At 44.4% G+C, this 26767-nt stretch overlaps 1 protein-coding gene across 1 annotated transcript in view; it reads right to left on the minus strand.

Moving 5' to 3' along the window:
* Nucleotides 1–26767, minus strand: part of PTPRT (protein tyrosine phosphatase receptor type T) — a 682122-nt gene that overhangs the window by 654748 nt on the left and 607 nt on the right. The gene's annotated exons all lie outside the window — the stretch shown is intronic.

The raw sequence follows: 26767 nt of genomic DNA on the forward strand, positions 1-26767 counted from the left end.
CTCCATCTTTGATTTTTGTCTTTTGAAATAGCATTATCATTCTAACATCATACAAAATACAAATACATTGTTTTTCTTTTCTACATTTAACACACTAGCAATCTATTTTCATATGAACTGAGTTAATGATCTGACTTTCCTCCTAAACAGCCAATTTTCCTAGCAGCATTAATTAAATAATCTATTTTTCCCCCCACTGATCTGAAATCTACCATTATCACATAATAAATATTTACATATGCTCAAATCTTATTATTTTACTTGCTGTTCTAATTATATTTCATTTCACCAACCACTAGACTAAATTGTTTGTTGTGTTAAATTATTTTTATAACCCTTTATAACTTTTTACCATGTAAATCTCCCTTTTATTATCTTAAGGTAATTTTTTTCAAGTTCTAAACAGCAATTCCTTAAGGATTTTGATTGGAAGAACATAAATGTGTAATCAATTTGGGGGAGAACTGACATATTTACACGATTAAACTTTTCCATTCAGAAACATGGCACTTTTCCAAACAATCACGTCTTCTTTGATGTTTCTTCATGTTTTATGTTTTTGTGTAGGTCCTGCATTTTTTATCATCATCCCGAGTCCCAAGCTTTTAAATATATTCTGTACTATTATGATTGGGATTTTCTTTGTTCTATACGTTACAACTCAAAAATTACTCATATAAAAAAGCTAAAAAAAAATAGAAATGTATTTTGTATCTGTCCCTGAATCCTCTTGCTAATGCCAATGGTTTCTTCCTTTGATGCTCTTGCACACATTTTTTTAGAATACTAATCACACTTGTCCAGAGGGCTATGTCCTTTGATTTTCAAAGCCACCGGAGTTTTTCATTGGTTTGAAAAAATTTTTCTATGGATTTATTCTGGAGGTATATCTTTCACTGAGTCCCCACCATAGACTGCTTCCTGTACTTCACAAAACCTCTCACCTGACCTGTCAACACATGTTCTAGCACATCTATAGTCTTCTGAGGCTTGGATGGCATTCATACTAGCTCAACATGACTGGGTGGGGAAGAAAGACTGGGAAGTGGGTAGCAGGGGGAAGACTGGATCTACCCAGGGATGGACACAAGTCCAATCTGACTGATCAAGAGAATATAACAAATGCAGGTTCCTCCCACGCTGCCAGGATAATGAAGAATACAACTTTTGGTAGAACAGGACAGCACAGGTGTTCAAGTCAAGGGACCCGGATATGGAGATGCTAAGAGTCAGAGACTGGATGATGAGGAACTAGAAACAGCTTTGTTGCATTTTGGTATAAGAACAAAGAAATCTAAATTTCAAGTACACTTTGGTTTGACATATCAAAATGAGTTCAGTATTAACAGTGTCTCCTAGCTCATGTGGCTTGGCCCTGAGTATTTGGTCCTATCCAGGAACCACAGATTTATTATTAGTCAAGGAAACCAAAAGAGAAGTCTCTTTTTAAGACCTGATAAAACAGTTTTGTATTAAGGGAGATTCCAGTTAGGCTTTCCCCCGAATGGGAGCAAGTCAGGATTGGCCAGCAGGCTGACTCCAATTTCCACCATCTTGTCTCCTAAAACACAGCTAAGCTGAGTCATATACTGTATATCTGAGTAGACTGAACCTGTGGCTGAGTGCATCTGGGCGGGAGTAGGTGGGAAAATAGGATGATTCTGTACTTCCTTTTCTCAATCAAGTATATGTATAGATAAGTGGCAGCAAATCCTTTCTGACCGGCCAAATCAAACCACTGAGAGTGGAAGTGGGCAGGCATGCTGCACCATCACGGCTCACAAAGCCTTTGTCACATCATGACTTTGAACCCCTTATATCCAATCAGTGTCTAGAGAGTGAGCCTGCATCTGGAGATACAATGGTGACATTCCATTTTCCCTTCCATAGGTATCCATTTGTTTCCTTTCATTTGTTCCTACATTCATTTATTCATTCATTCGGCAAATGCTTACCAAGCCTACTTTCTGGCAGGTCCCCTGCTAGGTACTGAGAATACAGACAAGAATGAGACACACTATCCTTGAGGCACACACATGGGAAGCTAAGACTCCACAAGCTTGAACAACTCAACAAAGGAAATCAACTAGTCTGGTACAACCAGGGTTTTATCCAGGACCCCCTAACCCCTTCCATTCTGGCTACCCCTCAGAATTCACACCACCAAGTTTCCCTAGGCACACAGTGATAGAATGAATGGAGGAGACCCCTCCTAACACTACCACCTAACATGTGCCTTGTACCCATCACAGGCATGACACCTTGAAGCAATGAAACAGACCAGCCAGGAGAAATGATCCCACATCCACTCCACCCCTCTCCTTCCTCACAGCCCCTCAGACAGAGACTTATGCTGCTTAGGAAGTAGCCTGGCAGTCAAAGCAATCACTGGGAAAGTTTCTGAAATCTCTAAGCACTGCTCATTAGCATAAACCTTGGAGAGGGCTGATAAAGTTCAGAGCTTATCTGCAAGCCTGCTTGCTCCCTCTCTGCCCAGAGCAGTAGCTGGGCCAGAGATCACCTTCTTTGTAAGGAAGCAAATTAAATTAAATTTGATCAGTTATTCTAGTACAAGCCACAGCAGCCGCGCCTTAAAAAAAAAATTAAGATCATCAAATGAAAACAAGGAGATTATCTTCTGAAAACCTAATCCCACTGCCCAGTGAAAAGGCACTTACCACTGAGACCTTCTGTGGCAACTCGACATAAACACTTGGGCAGGGACCAGGGAGCCCTGCGGTATCTTTGGGCAGCCTGGAACTGGGTCTTTTGTTTGTTGCTGTTCTACTCTATCAGAAACACATATCCAATAACGTACTTGACACATAAATAGGCCATTTCAGTGAATATGGTCATTGAAAACCTTTTCCAATAAGAGTATGTCATACTGGCTGCGTAAGAGTGTATTTATAATCACACAGCATGGTAGAGTGGAGAGAATGCCAGGTCTTCCAGAAAAGATGGTGGTTTGAGTACCATTTCACAGAAGCTCCATCACCAAAGTGGACTAAAATGAACACAACAAAGTGTGTGTGTGTGGTGGTGATGGGGGGAGCTTGGGAGGGGAGGATATACTATTAATGCGGAAACACAGATAGAGCTCTAACTTCATGCCATAGTTTTTAAGTGTCTTCTTGAACCAAAATGAAAGGAGAAATATCCACGCACATTTTCCAGTTCCAGAAGGAGCAGAGCTGTTGGAGGGGGAAATGTTGGGTAAACAGAAAAGCTCAATGATAGCGCCCAATTTGAAGGGAGTGAATTCAAAAGTATTGCCAAGCCATGGGACAGATGTAAACCATCCAACTGGAGTTTGTCTACCTCCCCCCTATGGATTTCCATCCTTCTCTAATCCCTCCCCAGAAGTGCCTGATGGGCAGAAACCAATTAATCTCTCTCAAGGGTCTCAATGGGCAAAGAAAGACAATGAATGGGCTGAGAAAAATCAAAAACAAAGCTCATAAGACATAACGACCTCTCCTGAAAGTGGCTGACTCACAAACAGAAGCTCTAGGCCCCGCCCCTTCCAGGAACAGGATCTTACCAATTCAGCAGAAATGCTATCCTATCTAATAATAGCCAAACATGGTAATTGACTGTACCTTCGATACGCCTCCCATTGGCAAATCAGTGAGATATGCAAATTAACCACCAACAAAGATGGCGGGTAATTTGATACTGCAGGCAGGGAGGGACAGCGCGAGCTGCCAGCACAAGCCGCCATCCAGGCCCCCATGGGCGATGCCAGAAACCGCTTGCCTGCCGCCTGGGACCGGATCCAGTCCGGGGCCGCAGGCAGGCTGGCCCCACAAGCCCCAGGAGCCGCCTGCCTGCCACCCGGGACCAGATTGGTCCCAGGCCACTGGCGGGCCCCGGAAGCCCCAGAAGCCGCCAGATATGGCAGTAACTCTATCAGTAAGCACTCTGAAAGTCAGTGGCATAAATGCACCAATTAAAAGACAGATTATGAGGGTGAATCAAAAACAAAACCCACTTTAGATATAAAGACACATATAGATTAAAAGTAAATGAATTAAGCTGCAGCCTGTTTTGCTCAGTGGATAGAGCATTAGCTCTTGGACTGAAGGGTCCCAGGTTAGATTCCAGTCAAGGGCATGTACCTCAGTTGCTGGCTTGATCCCCAGTCCCTATCAGAGCATGTGCAGGAGGCAACCAATCAATGTGTCTCTCCCTTTCCCTTCACTCTCTCTAAAATTCAATGGAAAAATATCCTTGGGTGAAGATTAACAAAAATTAAGTAAATGGATTAAGTAACATTAAAGAGATTATGAAAAAAAATATTCCAAATTTTGTTAGTTGTATAATGGTTATGTTTAAATTATTAACACCTAATAAACTGGGTGAAGGGTACATATAATATGCTGTAGTATTTTATAGTTTTTTTTACATGTATGAGATTATTTGAAATTAAGATGTTAAAAAATTAAAAATTAATAAAATATTAATTGAAATGTATCTTCATTACATGAAAACTCTCCTAATTGCTTCTAGCATAATTTATTAAATTGTGCTAAAATTTACAAGGGTTCAATTAAAAAATATCTTAATTCTAAATGATATAATAGAAAATATATAATAGTGCAGTTATAAGCACTTATTTGAAAATAAAAATTTAAAGAAGTGAATTTAAAGAAGGGATTAGCCAAAGAAAACATATGCACAACCCATGGACACAGACAACAGTATGGTGATGGCCAGAGAGAAGGGGGGGCAAGAGCTGGGTAGAGGGGGCAAAAGGGGGGAAATAGGGACATCCTATATAATAATAATAAAAGATTAATATGCAAATTGACTGTACAGCAGAATGGCCGGTTGCTATGATGCGCACTGGCCACCAGGGGACAGACACTCAATGCAGGAGCGTCCCCCTGGTGGTCAGTGCCCTTCCATATGGGGAGTGCCACTCAGCCAGAAGCTGGTTCATGGCTGGCCAGTGCAGAGGTGGTGGCAGGAGCCTCTCCCACTTCCGTGGCAGCACTAAGAATGTTCAACTAACAGTTTAGGCCTGATCCCTTGGGGGCCTGAGTCTTTAGTTGGACAGCCCGAGGACTCCCTGACTGCCAGAAGGATGTCTGACTGCAAGCTTAGGCCTGATCCCCCAGGGAGTGGGTGCAAGTCAACAGGTGGACATGCCCGAAGGGGTCCTGGACTGCAAATGGGCACAGGCCGGGCTGAGGCCCCCCCCCCCCCCCCGGAGTGTACAAAGTTTTGTGCACTAGGCCTCTAGTTGACTATAAGACTTTGGATAAACAGAGAGGGAGACTAGAGACAAAGCTCCCAATGACTTTTTGGAAGTCTCAAGTTACTTCCTCTTGCATTAAGGGAGGAATCAAACTGTACCCAAATAAACAGGAAGAGTAGCAAAAGGAAATTCAGCACTCACTATTTGGATCAAATATAACTGACTCCGTTTACATATATAGTCAAGTAGAGAAAAAAGAAACTAAAACCAGCATAAGACTTAAATGAATACTCTGTCAGACCCCAGGTAGGTTTGACATGCAAAAATAGTTTAAAAAACAAAAACAAAAGCAGAACACCTCACTCTGGAAGAAGAGGTGCTCCAGGAAACATAGAGACAACTGCTGCCCTAGCTGATTTTGCTCAGTGGATAGAGCATCGGCCTGCGGACTGAAGGGGCACGGGTTTGATTCTGGTCAAGGGCATACACCCAGGTTGCAGGCTTGATCCCTAGTAGGGGTTGTGCAGGAGGCAGCCGTTCAGTGATTCTCTTTCATCACTGATGTTTCAGTCTCTCTCTCCCTCTCCCTTCCTCTCTGAAATCTATAAAAATATATTTAAAAAAAGGAGACAACTAGTTTGTAATCATAGGGAAATTAAAGAAACAATAAACTCCTGAAACCAGCGATTAAAATGTGAGAGGATACGATAGTTCTTTCAAGACTGGGACTGCATCAGCTTCTGGACAACAGCCCAGGTCTGCATGTTTCAGAGAGGGCTGTCCCCTCATCAATACCGGATCCGCAGTTGCTAAACATGTTTTGGCCGAGCGTGTGAAAATGTACACACCATCAGGACTGAAAGGGCCTTCATCTAGTCCCAGTCAATGACTGGACAGGGAAACCAAGGTCAGACATTTAGTATATACAGTGGGAAAGAAGAGGGAGGGAGAGAAAGAAGGGGGAAGGGAGAACGAGAGAATGGAAGATAGAAACTGCAGGTAGGGGGGGCAATAAAAAGAGCATTAGACTAGTAGTCAGAAAACCCACCATGGGTCAAATCTGAGTACCTGTTTTCAGTTCTTTTGGGTATATTACTACGAGTGGAATTGCTGGGTCATGTAGTAACTGCATGTTCAGTTTTTTGAGGCACCCCCAAACTTTTGTCACAGCAGCTGTGCTACTTTGCATTTCCACCAGCAATGGATAAGCTTCCAATTTCTAAGCTCTAGCACTCTCTATGTTGTCGTGTGACTCTGAATAAGTCAACATCATTTCTCTGGGTCTCAGTTTCCCCATTTCTAAAGAGGAGGGGTTAGGACTGGCCACCCCATTTCTGTCTAGTGTGTTGCATATCCACACATGCTTTCTTTCCAGCTGATTCTGACCTGCCAGTGCCCACTCCTCATTCCAGGAGTTCCCCGACAGTGGGAAGTGCTGTGACGAATAAGTCCTGGCTCTGCTCCTTCTTAGAGCTGGAATGATCTTAATGCGTGTTCCCAAGTTATATTAATGCGCTTCTGCTTCCATCCATATCTCTTAGTGTACTTTTTTCTCCTGTCTATTCTTTTCACCTTTTTGCAAGCGTCATCTTGTTCAGTCTGTCGGCTGTCAGCTTTTCTCTCCAAGCTTTTGCAGAGTTGCGAGATTCTTGGCTATTTCTCCACCCGGGGCTCATAACTGTTTTTCCCTGGAGCTCAGCGACTGCTCAGTGGTCTTTGTGAAATCCTATTAGGATAATCTCCCTGTCCGTGTCTCCTCTCAGCTAGGCTGTCTCTGGAAACCTCAGCCGTCTTCCTTCCCACAGTCTACACCTCGTAGGCCGGCTCCTGATTCACCCAACATCATCCTTATTCACAAATGTATTTACAAGGCTCTGAACCTGTGGGCACTTGCAGACCACAAACAACAGTTCAACTCAGCGGAGACCCAGCTCAGATGTCATCTCCTGCAGGAAGTTTTCTTATTCACCTGGGACCGCACACTCTTCTCAGAACCTTGGGAATAAGGAACCTGCCCCTTCAATGCTTTCCTTGTTTATGTTTGCTTTTATTATCTACCTCATCAAACTGTGGGCTTCATAAAGGCAAAAGCGGGAGCATCTTATTCACAGCTGTATCCTAATGCCTAATGTATTACAGGTTCGTGATACATGTTTGCTGAATTAATAAAGTAATGAGCTTCTCTTTTATACAGCTGATCATGCATCTGCCTATCAGTCTACCCATTAAACGCAAAGCTCCCTTTGGGCATGCTGCGATTTACTTGCCATGGTAACCACTGTCAAAGAAAAAATTACTCTGACACTTGTTTCAATGGCAAGGAAGAATCTGCAATAGAGGTACTGCAATGGGAAGAGAGATTGGGCTCAATTCTGAATACAGCAAAGATAGCTGGGGATTGATAACCAAGGGGTGAATCACGTAAGGGGGTCAGTGGGTGGAAAATTACAAGACGATGGGGGGAATCTTGCTGAAATGATTTAATAGGATTCTTGTTGAAGGCAAGCCAGGATGATCAAGGGTAAGGGGATTCTTGCCATCCTGACTTAGCAGGATTCTTGCTAAAACAAGAAGTTTTCTTATTCTTGGGGTAGGCAGGCCAAAGACGGGTTGGGGGAATGGGAGTTTTAGGATAGGGGGCAAGGTCAAGGCCTAGCTGAGAAAGAAATCAGAGTAACCTGACATGTGGTCAAGGAGATAGTCTCTGTGAGCTCCAGGTCTGGCACAAAATCCTGTCTTGTATGTGGTTGGTGCTAACTAAATGCTGGTTCAGCCAAACTGAGTATCTGTCCTCAGAGTGGCCCTGCTTAACTGAATCAAAGGTTCAAGGTTCTCTCTTTGTTTCTCCTTCTGTAGCTGAAATGGCAGGAGAAGGTTCCCCAGTAGATAGCATCCAAGGGGCTGGGAGTAGAGAGGAAGGCAACGAAGTGTAACAGACCCAGATTAATAGAGAATACACACCATTTTCATAGCTGCAATGCTTTCTCAGGCAGCTCTCACAGCCACCTGCAAAGCAAGTTCACTTATCTCCTTGTACTATGGATGGAGACATGGACACTTTGGGAGGTCAAGTGTCATGTCATAGGTCACACACCCTGAATTTTTCAGATCATACTTATCTCTAATTATTTCCTTTGAATACAGTTCCAAAAATAAAATTTCTGATGAAAAATATGCACACTTTATGTCTCTGACAGATATTAAGTTGTCCTCCCTAAATACTGTACCAACTTGCACACCCACCAGCAGTGTGCAACCGCCCATTTCTCAGAAGTCTCACTGACACTGAACATACAGCCAATGGATCCTGTGTCTTTCTTATTGATCTGTAAGTGCTCTTTGCATATGAATGATATCAACCATTTGTTTTGTATTGTAAATAGAAGAGCTCAGTTTACTGTGGATCATTTCATCTTGTTTATGGTATTTAGGGACAAATATAAAAATTTTGTTTCTTCATTGCTTCTACCTTTAATGATAACGTCAGAAAACTGTCCTGCTCCCAAAGATAACTTAAATATTTATACATGCCTTCCTTCCATATCTTAGATGCTTTCAGACTTTTACATTTAACTGGAATGTGCTACATTTATCTAAAATATATTTTGATACAGGTATGAAAATTCAACTGGCCCACACCTTTCTTGGTGGGTTATCACTGCAATTTCATCTTGACTTATCTCACCAATTGGAAATGTTAAGTTTATCTAACACACACACACATCCCTTCTAGGGATATATTTTGTTCTATTGATCTGTCTTTTCTTGGATTGGTATATGCTGTTAGACCTCTTTTAATACCAGGATATATTTCTAAAATTTACAAATAGAAGTCTTCTCCATTATTTTCTTTCAATATCTGCTTCATAATCTGTGTGACAACTTAATTGTCCAGATAAACTTTAAAATCATGGTGCAACATTGCTTACAAACTCCTATTGTAATTCACATTATATATTTTAAATTAAATTGGCACGTTTTGAAAATATAAAGTCTTCTTACCCAAGAAAAAGATACATCCATTTACTTTTTTTTCCTTCTTGGTTTTGCTTTATAGCTTCCTTCTACGGGTCATTCATATTGCCTCAAGTTAATTCCTCAGCCTTTTAATTTTTGTTGCATTATATTTCTAACTGCTTATTGCTAGGATTTAGGAAACTGTTGATTTTGTATATCTATTCCTTAACTAATCACCGTCTGGACTCTTTTAATGGCTTCCAATAGTTTTTCACTTGTTTCTCTTGGAGTTTTGATAGAAAACATTTTCAACAAACTGTAACTTTATCTCCTCCTTTCCCATAATTATAGACCCAGTTCTGTTACCAGAAATCCCTGAGTGATGTCAAATAATTTTAGTGATCATGAGCATCCTTACGTTTTTAGGATACTGGGTGTGGTCTGGAATAGACATGTTCTAGCACATTAAGAAAATACTTCCCAGGCCATTTTCAGGAGGACAGTTATTGTCTGTGTGCCCCACCCCCACTCTGGACCCACCTTTACCCTGCTCTGATCTCTGAGAGTCTGAGTCTGTGGATGGAATCTTCCGGCCTCCCTCACCCCCTGCTCTGGCTGAGGTTGAGCGATGGCGGGTACTGGCAGAATACCAGAGGGTGGGGGAATGAGTTTTGCCAGTGGTTGTGATCCTCTGTAGTGCTGCAAGCAGTCCTGTAACAACACCCCCTCCCATTGCCCTTCAGTCCCAGGGGCGGTAACAGCTCCCCCACTGTGGCCAGCACCCACTGCTCGGCATCCCTTGTTAATTCTCTCTTAACCTCGATCCCATCTCTAGTCCATCTAACTCTCCGTGGAAGCCCCATATGCCATATGCTTCTCACCCAGAACTTCCAGAACAGACTGATTACAGGACCCACTAGTAAGTGTTTTCAAATATGTTTTCAACGTCTCAAACTGTTCAAAATAGCTTTCTCCTTTGGGACATTTAAACATTTATTCATTCTTTAAGAAAAATAATGCAGTACCTACTTTGTGCTAGTTGCTGTGGTAGGTAATAAGACTAGAACAGGAAAACAACAACAACAGATGAGCTCTCTGCCCTAATGTTCTCTTAGAAGAAACAAATGCACAAACAATGAAATAAAATACCCAACTATTACAATAGTGACTACAAAAGGAAGGGCATTTTGATGAAGAATGACAGGACAGATATATTTAGAGAAAGTCAGAGAACACTTCTCACAGAAGATGATATTTATGTTGAAAAAGAGCCGAGGAAGAGCCTTCTGGGAGAGGAGAATAGCAAGTGTGAAGGCCCTGAGGCATGAAAGAGCCTGGTTAGTTAAAAAACTGGCAGAAGGGCCACTGGGAAGGGGGTGGGAGGGGGTTGTTGGTAGAGGATATAAAGGAATAGGCAAACAGGGGCTAAATCAGTTATGTCCAACAGAAATATAATTTAAGCCACATTTTTGTATTTTATACTTTCCAGGAGCCATATTTTAAAAGGTAAAAATAAAATAAGTGAAATTTACTTGCATGTATTTTATTTAACCCAATTTATCTTTTCAAATTTAACAATATAAAAATTAATAAGATTTTCTATATAATATATAAGATTATATAATATATATTAAGATTATATAAGATTATGTAAAATATAGTAAGACTGGCCTAGCTGCTCCCTTAATGCACACGCACACACACACACACACACACACACACAAAGTTCTTGAGATATGCTGTGTATTTTATATTTCAAGCACATCCCAATTTGGACTGGCCACATCTCAACCTGGTGAGGCTGATGGCCACCATGTTGGCCAGCATCAGACTACATCATGCCGCTCAGGTCTTGGTGACAACAGAGATTGTCTGGGAGGGGCAGGGCATATGAGATTCATCTCTATGACTAACAGCATCATGCATGGCATACAGTAGGTTCTCAGCAAATGTTTGCTGGACAGAACGACAGAAGACCTGCAGAACAGATGCCAGGGTCCACACGCAGAGAGGCATCATTGAGGTCACTCAGTTACCTCCTTTAAGAAACTGGATCTACTCTGGGTCCTCAGCCAAGAGAGGAAATGGGGGTCTGCCTGCTGGGTCTCCTGCTGTGGGGACCATTCCAGGCCACCTCTCTTGTGCCTCGGGCACTTGGCCCAGCTGCTCCCTTAATGCAGAAAGATCACATTGCAGGACAGGCTAGGGAGCAGGAGGGAGGGAGGGCATTAGCATTCATTGTACACAGCTTTCCAATTGGAAAAGCACCTCGAATGTGCCGATCCACATTGCTTTGCTTCATTTTTCAACATTCATGAGTGTAATTGCATTTATTTTTCTCATCAAGACTGTAAAACAAGTGATAATTTAGTACATTACAGCCTATATCAGCTGGGTTTACAGCCACAACACTTCTAATCTGCCCTCCGAAGGGCTGGGTGGGTGGTAGGGCGTGGTCGTTTTCGCTGAGAGCAACACATTGCTTTGCAATAGGAAACCTGGGCCCAGCTATTCATCAAGATCACAATAACAGTGGCAACAACTAACCATACAGACAGTGAGCCCTCAACTCATGTTAACCTCTACTATCTAGACTGCTTTTTATAGCAGTAGATCAGGGACACATTTACTCCATTCTCATTTCACAGAAGAGACTGAGGTTCAGAGAGGCCCTCAGTCATACAAGGTGGCAGGGTGGTGAACATTAGAGCTAGGGCTCAAACATGAATACATGTGATAGGAAGCCCTGTGCTTTGCCCATGTTGCCATGTGGCAGCGCTCAAGCTCTGGCAAAGCCTGGAATCCTACTGTGGTGTTGTGCGGAAAGAAGCAGGCATGATCTTAAATGTCTGTCAATCTAAAGGGCTTACAGCAGCTGGGACTCCCGAGGCGACCTACTTCCTTGAGTCTACACCACAGACCCATGCTGACTCTCAGGGTTCACACCCATGCTGAAGGGCACAGTTTTGTTTGGGATTACTTAGACATGAGCGTGGGGAAGCATCATCTAGCCTAGTGTTTGGGGATCCCTCACCATGAAATTTATTAGTTATGAACGGGAAAGCCGATTCCTGCTCTGATGGAGAATAAATCTGATTGAGAGAGGTGGGAGTTAAATGTGAAATTCCATAAACTTTCTCTGTATTGAGCTCTCTATATGCACGACCTGGGGCAGAAACTGGGGGCACAGGGAATTATGGACCTTGGTGGTCCTCAAGGCAAAGAAAAGAACCTGGAAGCCGCAGAGAGGACAGAAAAGAAAAGCAGGTAGTTGAGGGGTTAGGGATGCAGGAAGGCAACCCACAGAGCTGGAAAGAAGAGCATCAGGGCACAAAGACTCCAGGGGAGGGAGACGGGATGGGGCATGGGATAGGTGCTTCAGGTAACACAGACTTGCCCACCCCCCATCTTTCTGAATGAACTAGTCCATCTCCTTTTCAGGCATCTGCGCATCTCCCAGAGTATGGGAATTTCCAGTTCTGCTCTCTTCCCTCTGCTCTTATTACTCTCCTGGGGGAACTTGACCTCAGTCCAGAGGTTACCCAGACAGGCCCCGGTCAGATTGCTACCTGTAGAACTGGCGTTCCAACTCCCATTCATGTCTTCCACATGCAAAGAACACAGTTACTTAACTCAGGACACATGGTATTGAAAATTGTGTCTTAGTGCTTTGTATCAATCCCACCTTTCTGAGCTCTTTCACACATCCTTGGGGCTGGAAGCCGAGAAACTACATCTTCCTTTTAATGATATAAAAACCATAACATAGCCCTGGCCAGTTTGGCTCTATGGAAAGAGCATTGGCCTGTGAACTGAAGGTTCCCAGGCTCAATTCTACTCAACCTCGGTTGCAGGCTCAACCCCTGACCCTGGTTGGGGCACATGCAAGAGGCAACCAATCAATGTGTCACTCTCACATCAATGTTTCTCTGTCTCTCCCCCTCACTTCTACTCTCTCTAAAAATCAATGGAAAAATACCCTTGGGCAAGGATTAACAACAACAACAAAACACCCACAACAAAATTTACCATCTTCACCATGTTTAAGTATGCAGTTCAGTAGTTTAACTATATGCACCCTGTTGTGCAACGGATCTGCAGGACTTTTTCATCCTGCAAATCTGAAATTGTGCACCCACTGAGCAACCCTACCCCTAGCACCTGACAAGCACAATTCTACTTTCTGTTTCTAAGAATTTGACGACTTTATACTACTTCATATACCTCAAATAAGTCAAATCATACAGTATACTTGTCTTTTTGTTTCTTATTTATCTCACTTAGTATAATGTCCTCAAGGTTCATCCATACTGTAGCAGGTGCCAGAATTTCCTTCCTTTTAAAAGCTGTATATACTTTTCTTTATCCATTCGTCTGTTTATGGGACATTTGGGTTGATTCCACCTCTTGGTTGGTGTGAATAATGCTGCAATAAAACACAGATACACATGTATCTCTTGAAGATCCTGCTTTGGGTTCTTTTGACTATATACCCAGAAGGGATTGCTGGATCATATGGTAGCTCTATTTTTAATTTTTTGAGGAAACCCCATACTTTTTTCCATAGTAGTTGTATCATTTTACATCGCCACCAACAGTGCACAGTGGTTCAGATTTCTCTGCATACTCGCCAATGATTGTTATTTGGTTATTATTTTTATTGTTCTTATCATTCTTATTGTAAATGCCATCCTAATGGATACGAGGTGACATCCCATCATGGTTTCATTTGCATTTCTCTGATGACTCGTGGTACTGCACATCTTTTCATATGCCTGTTGGTCATTTGTGTATCTTCTTTGCAGAAATATCTATTCAAGTCTTTTGCTCATTTTTAAAATTAGTTCATTTGTGTTTATTGCTGTTGAGTTTTGAGTTAGTTCTTTATATATTCTGGGTATTAACCCTTTAGCAGATATACAATGTGTAAATATTTTCTCCCTTGCTGGAGATTGCCTTTACATTCTCTTGTTTGCTTCAGAGTTTGTAAGTTTTATGTAGTCCCTCCCACTTGCCTATTCTTGCTTTTGTTGTCTATGTTTTTGTTGTCATATCCAAAAATAAATCACTGTCAAATCCAACGTCATGAAGCTTTTCACTTATGTTTTCTTTTAGGAGTTTCATAGTTACAGCCTTACCTTTAGGTAGTAATTGTGGAAAAATAAAATCTGAAGCTGTGCCCCTGATCTCCACGGGGCATGGGTGTGATCATCGCACTCCGTGGTGTCCTCTGAGAGCAGAGTAAGCTCGATTGGGACATTTGTCTCCCTGTGCCCCATCCCCACACACACAGGAAGACAATTGCCCCTGTTGAGGAGTCAGAAGTAGCTGCCTTGGCTACTGACAGACAGACAGATGTGGGGCTAGGACCGCAGGATTTTCCAGACATTTTATTTTATAAATTAGAGGCCCGATGCACGAAATTCATGCAAGGGGCTTGGCCCTCGCAGCCCGGCTTCGTCCAGAAGGTCATGTGGAAGGTTGTCCGGAAGGTCATTCGGCTGTCCGGTCTAATTAGCATATTACGTTTTTATTATAGATGTGTCACTCAATTTCTACATTTAAAAATGTCTCCTTTTCTTCTTGTGTCATAAACTGCAAATCAGAACCAGAAGCTATGGGCTCCTGATTTTATATGTAACATAAATAAGGCCAGGGAGGATGGAGCTTGGCATGAAGTCGCAAAGCATGTTCATGGCAAAGCCAGGACCAAAGCCAAGAATTCCTCACTTTTAGATCTACTCACAGAGAAGGATGCAGGAAGCAGAGAACAGTGGCCCACCTGCTCCAAGTCTTGGGTTAGCAGCAGAGCCAGGAATGGCACCCAGGAAGCCTCCCTCCCACCTACGATAGAGCCAGGCTAACCCATAGGCTTCGTGGAAGAGACCGTGCCCACCCCCAGTCCCATCATGCTCCTATAGCCCCCACAGAAGCACAAAGAAGCCCCAGGAAGAGCAGGGCAGGAGGGGCCTGAGGGATGCTCCAGCTGACTCCTCACTAGGAAACTGAGGTTCACAGGTTCACAGGGTCAAGTCAGTAATATAAGACAGAGACAACAGTCTTGTATCTGTGTGCCAAAAGGAGGCAAGCCTGGGAGACATCAGTGTGGGCACCCCTCTCTGCCACTGCTGCCTCTGTAACTAAGGGCAAGTTATTTAACCCTTTTGTGCCTCAACTCCCCCAGCTGCAAAAGACAGGAACACCGTGGTAACTCCACCACACAGTGTTGTTATGAACCATAAAGGAGACAACCGTTAGAACACCAGGAACACAGTGAGTACTCAATAAACACCAACTGTTAATATTTTTTAAAACATATTTTTATTGATTTCAGAGAGGAAGGGAGAGGGAGAGCAAGATAGAAACATCAATGATAAGAGAGAATCACTGGTGGGTTGCCTCCCACACACCCCACAGGGGAGTGAGCCCACAACCTGGGCATGTGCCCTGACTAGGAATGGAACCGAGCCACGCAGGCCAGACTAATTGTTACTATTATCAAGGGAAGACATCTGTGTTGTTGGGAGTACAATGGCAACCACATATGTCATTTTAAATTTCTAGGAGCCACACTAAAAAAGGAGGGAAATGGGTTACATTGATTTTCATAATTTACTAGAGGTCCAATACACGAAAATTTGTGCAAAAGTAGGTCGTCCTACCCCCGGCTGCCAGCACCAGCTTCCCTCCAGCACCCAGGACCCAGGCTTCCCTCCTCCAGCCACCCGCAGGCACCTGGGACCTGGGCTGCTTCCCTCCTCCGGTCACCCACAGGCACCTGGGACTTGGGCTGGCTTCCCTTGGGCCACCCGTAGGCAGCTGGTACCCAGGCTGACTTCCCTCTGGCCCCAGCTTCGTCAGGAAGGATGTTTTGAATGACATCCAGAAGACGTCCGGTCTAATTAGCATATTACCCTTTTATTATTATAGATTTTATCTAACCCAATATATCTAAACCATAATCATTTCAGTATGTAACTAATATAAAAATTATTAATGGTTGTTTTATATTCCTTTCTTTCCAGTAAGTCTTCAACACCTGGTATATATTTTACACGTACAGAACTAGCCACATTCCAAGTGCTCAAATGGGACTAAAATGAATTATGAAATTTTCCAGATTATTGGACCTTATTTTATGGAGTCGCTCATGCCATCTGATTTTTTCTTTTACTAAATTAAAAAAAACTACTATATTTGTACTACACTACAATTTTCTTTTCTTATTCAATCTTCCATAATTTAAAGCATAAAGAAAGCCTGTCTCCTCATTAAAGACAATACAATTCATATTTTCAAAATCGAGGTATTCAGTTGGTAGAGCCCTGGCCCCTGAAACAGGAGTTAAATGAGATGACCCGTTGGTGGACACATCACCCACCCACTTGTTGCCATCACTGTGACTGTGATGATGCTAGTGATTGCTTCCTCAGGGCTATCCTGGGAGTGGCTGGGGAGTGGCTGCCATGGAAACAGCAGGAGACTGAGGGGCATTGAGGGAGGGCACCTTTGCAAAGGGTGAGATGTCTCTGATTCATGACTGCTTCCGCGGGCTCAGGATGTCTGCATTAGGTGGGCACTGGTGGGCCTCGTCAATTCAACAAGCAGATCACATGCTCAACTCTCAGTGACAGAAGTGGGGCACTCTCTTCACTTCCCCATAAAAGAGTTTCCAGTCATTTTAATACGTGAAATTTTCAGGGTGCAGAGAACTCTGTCAACTGTCTACATATGGTGTCTAAGATATGATTTCATTGCACGTGCATACTTAAAGTCACAGGTTTCCTAATATATCATGTTACATTAAAAATAGATAGAGGTTCACAGCATAGACTATGGCGCCACATTGCCCGGGTTCAAATCTCAACTCCTCCAGTTACTACTAATTTGGGGTAAGTTACTTAACACTCTGGGTCTCAGTTTCCTCTTCTGTAAAATAGGGGTCATAACAGTACTCTGGGCTGTTGAAGTATCAAATGAATAAAAAACATGTAAAGCCCCTAGAACATGTGTTAGGTTAAAAACATAGTGGTTTACCCTAATAGCTGCAGCAATCCTGAGAAAGAAGAACAAAGTTGGAGGGATCACAATACCAGATATAAGCTATATTACAAAGCAACTCTTCTCAAAACTGCCTGGTACTGGCACAAAAACAGACATATAGATCAATGAAACAGAACAGAGAACCCAGAAATCGACCCAAGCCATTATGTTCAATTAATATTTGATAAAGGAGGCAAGAGCATACAATGGAGTCAAGACAGTCTCTTCAATAAATGGTGTTAGGAAAATTGGTCAGATACATGCAAAAAAAAATGAAACTAGACCACCAACTTACACCACACACAAAAATATACTCAAAGTGGATAAAGGACTTAAACATAAAATGGGAAACCGTACAAATCCTAGAAGAATTCATAGGCAGCAAAATATCAGATATATGTCATAGTAATATCTTTACCAATACAGCTCCTAGGGCAATGGAAACTAAGGAGAAAATAAACAAATGGGACTACATCAAAGTAAAAAGCTTCTGCACAGCAAAAGAAACCATCAACAAAACAAGAAAGCCCACTGCATGGGAGAACATATTTGCCAATGTTATATCCAATAAGGGCCTAATCTCCAAGATGTATAGGGAACTCATACATCTTAACAAAAGGAAAATAAACAATCCAATCAAAAAAATGGGCAAAGGACTTAGACACTTTTCGAAAGTGGACATACAGAAGGCCATGAGACATATGAAAAAAATGCTCAAAGTCACTAATCATCCAAGAGATGCAAATCAAAATGACAATGAGATACCATCTCACACCTGGCTATCATCAACAAATTAACAAATGACAAGTCCTGGCGAGGATGTGGAGAAAAAGGAACCCTCATGCACTGATGGTGGGAATACAGGCTGGTGTAGCCACTGTGGAAAACAGTATGGAGTTTCCTCAAAAAGTTAAAAATGGAACTCCCATTTGACCCAGTAATCCCACTTCTAGGTATATATCCCAAGAAATCAGAAACACCAATCAGAAAGGACATATGTACCCCTATGTTCATAGCAGCACAATTTACAATAGCCAAGATTTGGAAACAACCTATGTGCCCATCAGCAGATGAGTGGATTAAAAAGCTGTAGTACATCTACAAAATGGAATACTATGCTGCTGCAAAAAAGAAAGAACGCTTACCATTCGTAACAGCATGAATGGACCTGGAGAGCATTATGCTAAGTGACATAAGCCAATCGGAGAAAGATAAATATCACATGATCTCACTCATTTGTGGAATATAATGAACAACATAAACTGATGAATAAAATCCAGAGACAGAGAAGTGTTGAACAGACCATCAAACCTCAGAGGGAAGGCAGGGGAGGGTGGGGTTGGGAGGTAAGAGATCAACCAAAGGACTTGTATGCATGCATATAAGCAAAACCCATGGACACAGACACTAGGGGGTGAGGGCATGTACTGGGGTGTTGGGGGGGGGCACTGGGGTAAAAAGGAGACATATGTAATACTATATGTAATACTTTAAACAATAAAGAATTTTAAAAAAACAGTGGTTTAGTGTCCATTCCCATATATCATAGAGAATTTTATTCAAACCTTTCACCCACACCGCTGGTAACAGGTCTGTCACAGGAAGCGCCTTCTTAGTCTACATCACCTTCATTTCCAGTCACAGTGTTCACTTCTAATGCTTTTTGAACCCAGTTTTGATGTCACAGGAAACTGAACACTCAGTCAAGCATCTGCGTGAGGATCAGAACAAACATGGTTTCCCATTCACCTGACAGATGTGTGCTCTGATCTGACCACAAAGATCCTCTGTTGCTTTTCCAAGCCATCTGTACTACTCGTCACCATTTGATCATATCCTCTGCACTAATACTAAACTTGTCTTCAATTTCTACCCCCCCCCCGCCATCAATTCTGTGATCGTCGTAAACATCCCAAAACTAGCATTGATTGGGGTCACTGCTGGATAATGGAGTTTCCTCGATTAACTCTGTAGTTCAAAGTATACAAGAGACCATCTCATTATATGAGATGTTTTGTAAGAACATTTCCAAGAGCTGTTTGGAGACAAAAATCTGGCCTTTTATTTGGGCATATGGGGTATGGTTTGATTGTCATCGTTTCTTCTCCCGTTGCCATTTGTCGGGTGCTAGTTAGATAAACCGTGCTGCATCCATCCAGTGGAGCGCCATGTGGCCTGGGAGGGGGGAACCAGATCTGAACACAGTGACACAAGTCTGGGGGCTAGGATCCTATTCGTCTGCATTCTTAGGAGGCACTAGACAGGTGGCCGAGGGCACAGGCTCTGGGCCCAGACTTCCTGCAGGCAAATCCTGGCCCACATATGCGAACTATGACCATGGGCGAGTCATTCAAGCTTCTTGTGCCTCCAGTTCCCCAATTTGTAAAATGCAGGTAATTATCTCGACATTAGAGTGCTGCTGTAAGGATTAAACAAGTTAATGTATGTAAAGTGCTTAGGAGAGCACATGCTACACAATTAGCACCACATAAATATCGCTTCCTTACTATGATTGGTACTATTATCACATACATATGTTCTCTCTTTCTCCCTCCTTCCCTCCTCCTCCTCTTTCTTCTCTCTCTCACTCTCTCCTCTCTTATCAATACACATCAGTCTGTTAATAGTGATAATTTGAGGAAACTGAGATGGGACTGGAGAAAGTTAACCTAAATGTACAAACTCAGCATTCATTTAAGGTTTAAGAATAAGGTGGCGTTGGGTGGGAAGAGATTAACCAAAGAATTTATATGCATATATGCATCATCCAGGGACACAGACAATGGTGTGATGAAGGCCTGGGGCAGGGGACGGGGGCAGGCTAGAAGGTCTCCATCCTGTGTGCCAAATATAATGCAGTGTGCTCGGGACCACCTGTTCCTGACTTGGGGTTTTAGGGTTTTGGAATTCACAAGGCGTTTTCCCAACATCAACTCCTGGGCTAGTTTCCAGGATTCCATGTTTAGCATGTGGATAATGTTCTTCCTCCAGGTCTCCCAAGAGGAGACAGTATCCCTGAACTCACAGGACGGTGGCACATTAGATGAAATGCATAGGAAAACGCCGAACCCAATTCTTGATTAGAGTGAACACACAGTGAGTGCCAGCTCTCTTCAAAGAAAGCAAAGGCTCCGATACCCACAGCACTCTAGCGTGAGTTCTCGCGTAGAAAAGGTGATGGCGCCAGGGTGTCGATGTGAGAGAGCCAGTGAGAGTCTCCTAGGGTGGCCGTGACAAACTACCACCAACTGGGTGGCATAAGACAACAGAAACGTATTCTCTCACAGTTCCAGAGCCTAGGCGTCTGCGATCAGGGCGATGGCAGGAACACATTCTTTCCGAAGGCTCCAGGAAGAATCCTTCCTTGCACCTCGTGGCTTCTAGCGTCTGCTGGCAATCCACAGCGCTCCTTCGCTTAACACCGCATCGCTCCGATCTCTGCCTGTGCGCTCACATGACCTACCCTGTGCGTCTGAGTGTCTCTTCTCCTCCAGTCATCCTGGAGGAGGGCCCAGTGTGACCAGCACGGCCTCATCACAACTTGATTCCATCGGTAAACACCTAATTTCCAAAGAAGGTCGCACTCACAGGTGCTAGGGGTTAAGACTTCAACTTATCTCTTTGGGGAACACAATTCAACTCATACTAGACCTGCACTTCTCTCTGTAAATATCCGCAGTTACAGCGAAGAAGGAATACACAGCCCAGGGTGCAGGGGCCGGGAGGAGGAGCCCAGGACCCTCCTGAGGACATGCCTGCTTCTACAGCAGGCTGGGCAGCTGGCTATTCCTGCCTGTGCGTGTGGTGCCTGTGTGTGTGTGTCTCCTCTCCCTGAGTCTTCCCCACACCTGCCCCTTCCCACCAGGCCACCGCTAAGCTGGTATTTCTCTGCTCTGGAAAGTTTTGCTGGAAACAAGAAGCTGCCTCCAGCAAGGTGTTTTCTAAGTCACACCTACTGAAGAGGTTGTGCTGTGGGTCCCAGAGGGGCGGGGCGGGGCGGGACAGGTGTGCCTTGAAGGGCTGGGAAGGTGCGTGGAGAGGTTCTCCCACACTGGGAAGGGGAAGAGATGGACCTGATGGCCCCGCACCGCTTGGCGCCAGAGGGCTGCTGGGTCATGCACCTGGGCTGGCTGGACCTGGGACAAGGCTCCAAGCCTGGGAAAGAGGCGGCAGAATTACAAGACCCACGAGATCCACAGGACCCACAGGAAATGCAACAGTGACTCTCAGAGGAAACCACAGTGACCTCCTCAAGTCCCCAGGACATTTGTAGACCCCCAGAGGAGGGGGGCATAATGACTGGAAATAGATATCTAACTCCGTGGAGGTTCAGGGTCAGATTCAAGGTGATGCAAATGCAGTATTTCCCGTGCACCTGGTTTTCAGCCTGAGATGCAATCCAAATTCATTCCAACACTTCAAAGAATGTCCTACAAGCATTCGAAGGAAATAGAAGGAAACCCCCCAAGCCTCATTATCTCCGACTCCAGCCCTCTTTAAAACGACACTTTCAGCCCATGCATCTCCTGAAGGCCCTGGGCTGCACCTCAGCGAGGTCATGTGGAAACCATGGAAAGAGAGGGGAAGGCAGAGCGAGGAACCGGTGGTAGCCGCTCAGCTCCGTGGAAAGATAGAGGCCTGGAGAGAAGGTCTGTGGCTGTAATAACCCCACTCCTCTGTGGAAGCCCCAGTTACGATGAGGTCGGGGGGGACCTAGGCCTGAAGCCTGGCAGGCTAGCCCAGACTTTTCCCACAGAGCGGGGCGAGGAGAAGAATGTGACACAGGTGTGGGTAACGCTGAACCAACAGAGCCGAGATGCAGGAGGTGCTCCAGCCCTCGGGGCAGCATGAATCCTGGGGGTGGAAAGGTCTCTCAGGTCCCTCGGGGGTCCATGGCAGACCTCCCGCTGGAAGGCTCACCTGGGGAAAACAGCATGGGTGGCAGGTGAGCTTGCAGGAGGGGGCAAGGTTCTAAAACAGACTTAGACAGTAAGAACCAGAGGAGAATTTAGGGGAGCCAGCATTGATTAAGCCCCATTATGTGTGGACACTTCTCAGCCACACAGGCATCATCCCATTTAACTCTCACACTGGTTCCCATGGTGAAGATGAGGAAACTGCGTCACTCGGCTGAGGCAGAGTATGGAGTAAGTGTGTCTGTGATGAGGACTTTGAAAGCAAAGAACAGAATGCAATGAGTGAGAACAAGGGAGTCCTTCTTTAGATAGACCAATGAGGGACAGTCCCCCTGAGAAGGAGTCATTTGAGCTGAGACCTGAAGAAATCAGCCAAGTTGAGAGGGGAGCCCTAGCCCATGTCACTCAGTGGGTAGAGCATCAGCCCGTGCACCAAATGATCCTGGGTTTGATTCCTAGTCAAGGGCACGTACCTGGGTTGCAGGTTCAATCCCTGGTCCAGGTCAGATGCATGTAGAAGGCAACCAATTGATGTGTCTCTCTCATATCGATGTTTCTCTCTCTTGCTCTCTCTCTCTCCCTCTCTCCCTCCCTCCCTCCTTTCCACTCTCTCTAAAAAAAGAAATGGAGAAAAATATCCTCAGATGAGGATTAACCTAGGGAGGGAGGGAGGGAGGGAGGGAGGGAGGGAGGGAGGGAGGGAGGGAGAGAGAGAGAAAGAGAGAGAGGAATTCCAACGGAATATGCAAAGGTCCTGAGCAAGGAGAGAATCTGACATGTGTCCAAGGAACTAAAAATGGCCAGTGTGTGTGCAGCATTTTGAGAGAGAAGAAAGGGGGCTCAGAGAAGACACTAGATCATACAGGACCATGCAGGCCACAGCCAGGAGTTCAGATTTCATCCTATGTGACCAAGGAAGCCACCAGAGGGATAAATGCCCAAAATGACATGGTCTGATTTACCCAGGGTCTAACATGGAGCTTGTCACACAGAAGCAGTTCAGTGAAAGGTGATGGACCATCTGAATACATAGATTCAAGCTCGATTTCCAAAGCGATGAAACTTCTGGCTTTACAGAAGAAAAAGTAAGACTTCAGCCTGTGCCCATGGGAAGAACAAACAATTTCGTCTAATCCAAATTCACTTTCATGCCTCTCTGCCTAAGAAGCATGGGGCGCCGCTGAAATCCACAGGCACATCACGACAGAACAATTTCAGTGATCGTTATCAAATGCCTCTACTTAGACAAGCTCCAAAGATTGTATTAGCACAATCCAATATTTATGAAATGACAGTCTGCCGTAATGAGGGGATGAGAAAATTAAGATCAGAAGCCAGAGTTGTCCCTTTGGGGAGAGGCAGTGGCACGGTGACAAAGGCAGCAACGTCACTGGGCTTCTCAGAGCCTTGATTTTCTGATCTGTAAAATGGAAGGACTGCCAAAACCGGTTTGGCTCAGTGGATAGAGCATCGGCTTGCGGACTGAAAGGTCCCAGGTTCGATTCCGGTCAAGGGCATGTACCTGGGTTGCGGGCACATCCCCACTAGGAGATCTGCAGGAGGTACCTGATCGATGTTTCTCTCTCATTGATGTTTCTAACTCTCTATCTCTCTCCCTTCCTCTCTGTAAAAAATCAATAAAATATATTTTAAAAAAATGGAAGAATGGCAGGAAAGACTAAAACTGTGTGGTCAGTTCACAGAAGGCTAATGGTGTTTAATAATGTTTATCATTCAATCCTTCATTTAAAACTATGTGATAGAGACGCTTTGCCCAACTATAGGCATCCATGTAACAAAAATGTTATTTCATACATACTATGTATGATGCGCTGTATTAAGCACTGGAGATAAAGCTGCAGACAAGATTGTCATGGTCCTTATTCACGTGGAACTTCTCATCTGGGGGTAAAACATACACTGAACCAATAGCATCCTCAGGGGTGGGTGTTACTGAGAAAGAGAGCGGGGGCGATGGGAAACGTACAGAGGGCTGACCCAGACGGGGGCACCCAGGGAGAACTACCACAAGGAAGTGATGTCGAAGCTGAGGTGTGAAGGGAAAGGACAAGAGCATGGAGAGAAAAAGGTTCTGTGAAGAGTGCTGTTCTCAAGTAAGTTTCTGAGGTAGAAAAGAGCATGGAACATTCCGGAAACTGACAGAAGTCAGTGTGAAGTGAGCACAGGGGGCAATGGCAGATGGTGCAGCTGGAGGAATGGGCAGGACCAGTCATCCCGGACTTGGAGGCCACCATAGGCCTTGGTGTTCTTCCTCAGGACAATCCAAAGCTTCAGAAAGATTCTAAGCAAACAGGTGGGGACAATAAAGGGAAGAAGTAACATGAACAGGTCCATATTCTAGGACAATCTCTTTGGCTTTTGTGTGGAGAGAAGATTTAAATAAAAGAGGAAGCCAAGAAACCTGTTAGAAAACCTTCGTTTCCCAGGGAAGAGTTTATGGTGTGTGCACCAGGGCAGTGGTGGCAGAGGTGAAGAGATGCAAGCACACTTGATATGTGCTCAGGAGGCCAAGTGGCAGAACCAAGTGACTGGCAGGAAGAGGGGATGAAGAGAGGGAAGAGAGGAGTATGAGCCCTAGGCTTCGAATCAGCACCAGAATGGACCAAGTGGCCTTTCCTGAGACAAGGAACTAGAGGAAGGGTCCTCAAACTACGGCCTGCAGGCCACATGCGGCCCACCGAAAACATTTATCCGGCCCGCCGGGTGTTTTTTGCCGCCGCTGCCTGTCCTGCTTAGCAGCCGACTCGTCCCGGGCCCGCAGTGCGCATGTGTGGAATGTCTGAGGGACAGTGAACTGGCCCCTGTTTAAAAAGTTTGAGGACCTCTGAACTAGAGAGTGAGTAGATGAGGAAGGACAATGGATGAGTCAAGAGTTCAGTGTTGGAGATGTTGAGTTTGGAGAGCCTACAAGAGCCTATGGGGCTCCGGGTGGGCTAACAAAGAGCAGAAGGAGCATGTAAACACACACACACACACACACACACACGCTATAAGATCTAGATTTATTGGCCAACATCAAGGACAGCCACACAGAGCAGAGCAGACGTGGTATTTTTCAGCACAGGTTCTCTGGATTATTGGGATCCCTAATGGAATGAGTATTTCTAGCATTTAAACCAAGACACTTTTAAAAAATATATATTTTATTGATTTTTTACAGCGAGGAAGGGAGAGGGATAGAGAGTTAGAAACATTGATGAGAGAGAAACATCGATCAGCTGCCTCCTGCACACCCCCTACTGGGGATGTGCCCGCAACCAAGGTACATGCCTTTGACCGGAATCGAACCTGGAACCCTTCAGTCCACAGGCTGGCACTCTATCTACTGAGCCAAACCGGTTAGGGCCAAGACACTTTTGAGAGTAAAAATTGTAATGGGGCAACAGGCAGAGAGGTTGTCCTATGGTCACTGTACTAATGGGCATGTGTAGTTGTTGGTGACTCTGCTTATGCAAAGTGAAGATCCCACCAGATCTGAAAGGCTCAATTTTGTAGCACAGCACATCTTCATTATACGTGGGGCTCATGTCTACACTCAGAAGAAACTTATCAAAACAATTTACACCCATAGTAGGAACTATACTGAGCCATCCAGTAGCTTCCTGCTTTGGAGCAAAACTTAAAGTCAATGCGGCCACAAAGACCATAACCTCCCCTAGACATATCTGAGCACCTTCTCTGTCCTCAGATAAGTGACACCCTGGAAGATCCCTCCCCCGAGAATCCGCTAAGGCATGCACAGTGGATTGTGTAAATGCAGAGTTCAGAAGAGATGTCTGATGTGACTGAAGCCACAGGCATGGTTGAGGTCACCCATGGTGGGATGGTTTATTTTGTGTCAACTTGACTGAGCTAAGGGATACACAAACAGCTGGTACAACATTATTTCTGGGTGTTCTGTGAGAATGTCTCTAGAAGCGATTCCCATTGAACTGGTGAACTCAGTACAGCAGACAGTCCTCCCCAATGTGGGTGGGTATCAGCCAATCCCTTGGGGGCCCCAACAGAACCAAAAGGCAATGGAAGGGTGAATTTGTTCTTTCTCGGCTTGAGCTGAGACATCTATCTTCTTCTTCCCTTGGACACTGGTGCTCTGGTTCTCAGGCTTTCGGACTCAGACCAGGGCTCATACCCTCCCACCACCAGCTTTGCTGATTCTCCAGCTTACAGAGTGCAGATCATGGACCTCTCAGGGGGCTTCTCCATAACCGTGTGAGCCAATCCCTATAATAGATCTCCTCTTATATGTTTGTCCCTATATATCCTATGGCTTCTATTTCTCTGGAGAACCCTAAGACACATGAAAAGGATGTAAATGAGCCTGAAGAACCCCAATTTTAATGGCCAGAGTGAGCTGACCAAGGAGCCTGAGAAAGAGCGCCGAGAGGGTTGCTTAAAAGCCAAGACAGTGTAGGGGTTAGAGAGAGCTCTTGGTCACAGAGGAAGAGTGGAAGATGGCCTCCCTTATCCAACAATCAGCTATCCTGATAACTGCAGCAGGGATCACACTTCACAGAAAGGTGATCTTAATGTTCTCGGAGCTGTAATTCTTCCAGGCTTACCATATCAACTCACCGAGGCACACCCTACCCTAAGCACACCTCTTCCAGGTGAACGCCCCCCTCCA

The sequence above is a fragment of the Myotis myotis genome, unplaced genomic scaffold (assembly GCF_014108235.1).
Source record: "Myotis myotis isolate mMyoMyo1 unplaced genomic scaffold, mMyoMyo1.p scaffold_m19_p_9, whole genome shotgun sequence".
Lineage (NCBI taxonomy): Eukaryota > Metazoa > Chordata > Mammalia > Chiroptera > Vespertilionidae > Myotis > Myotis myotis.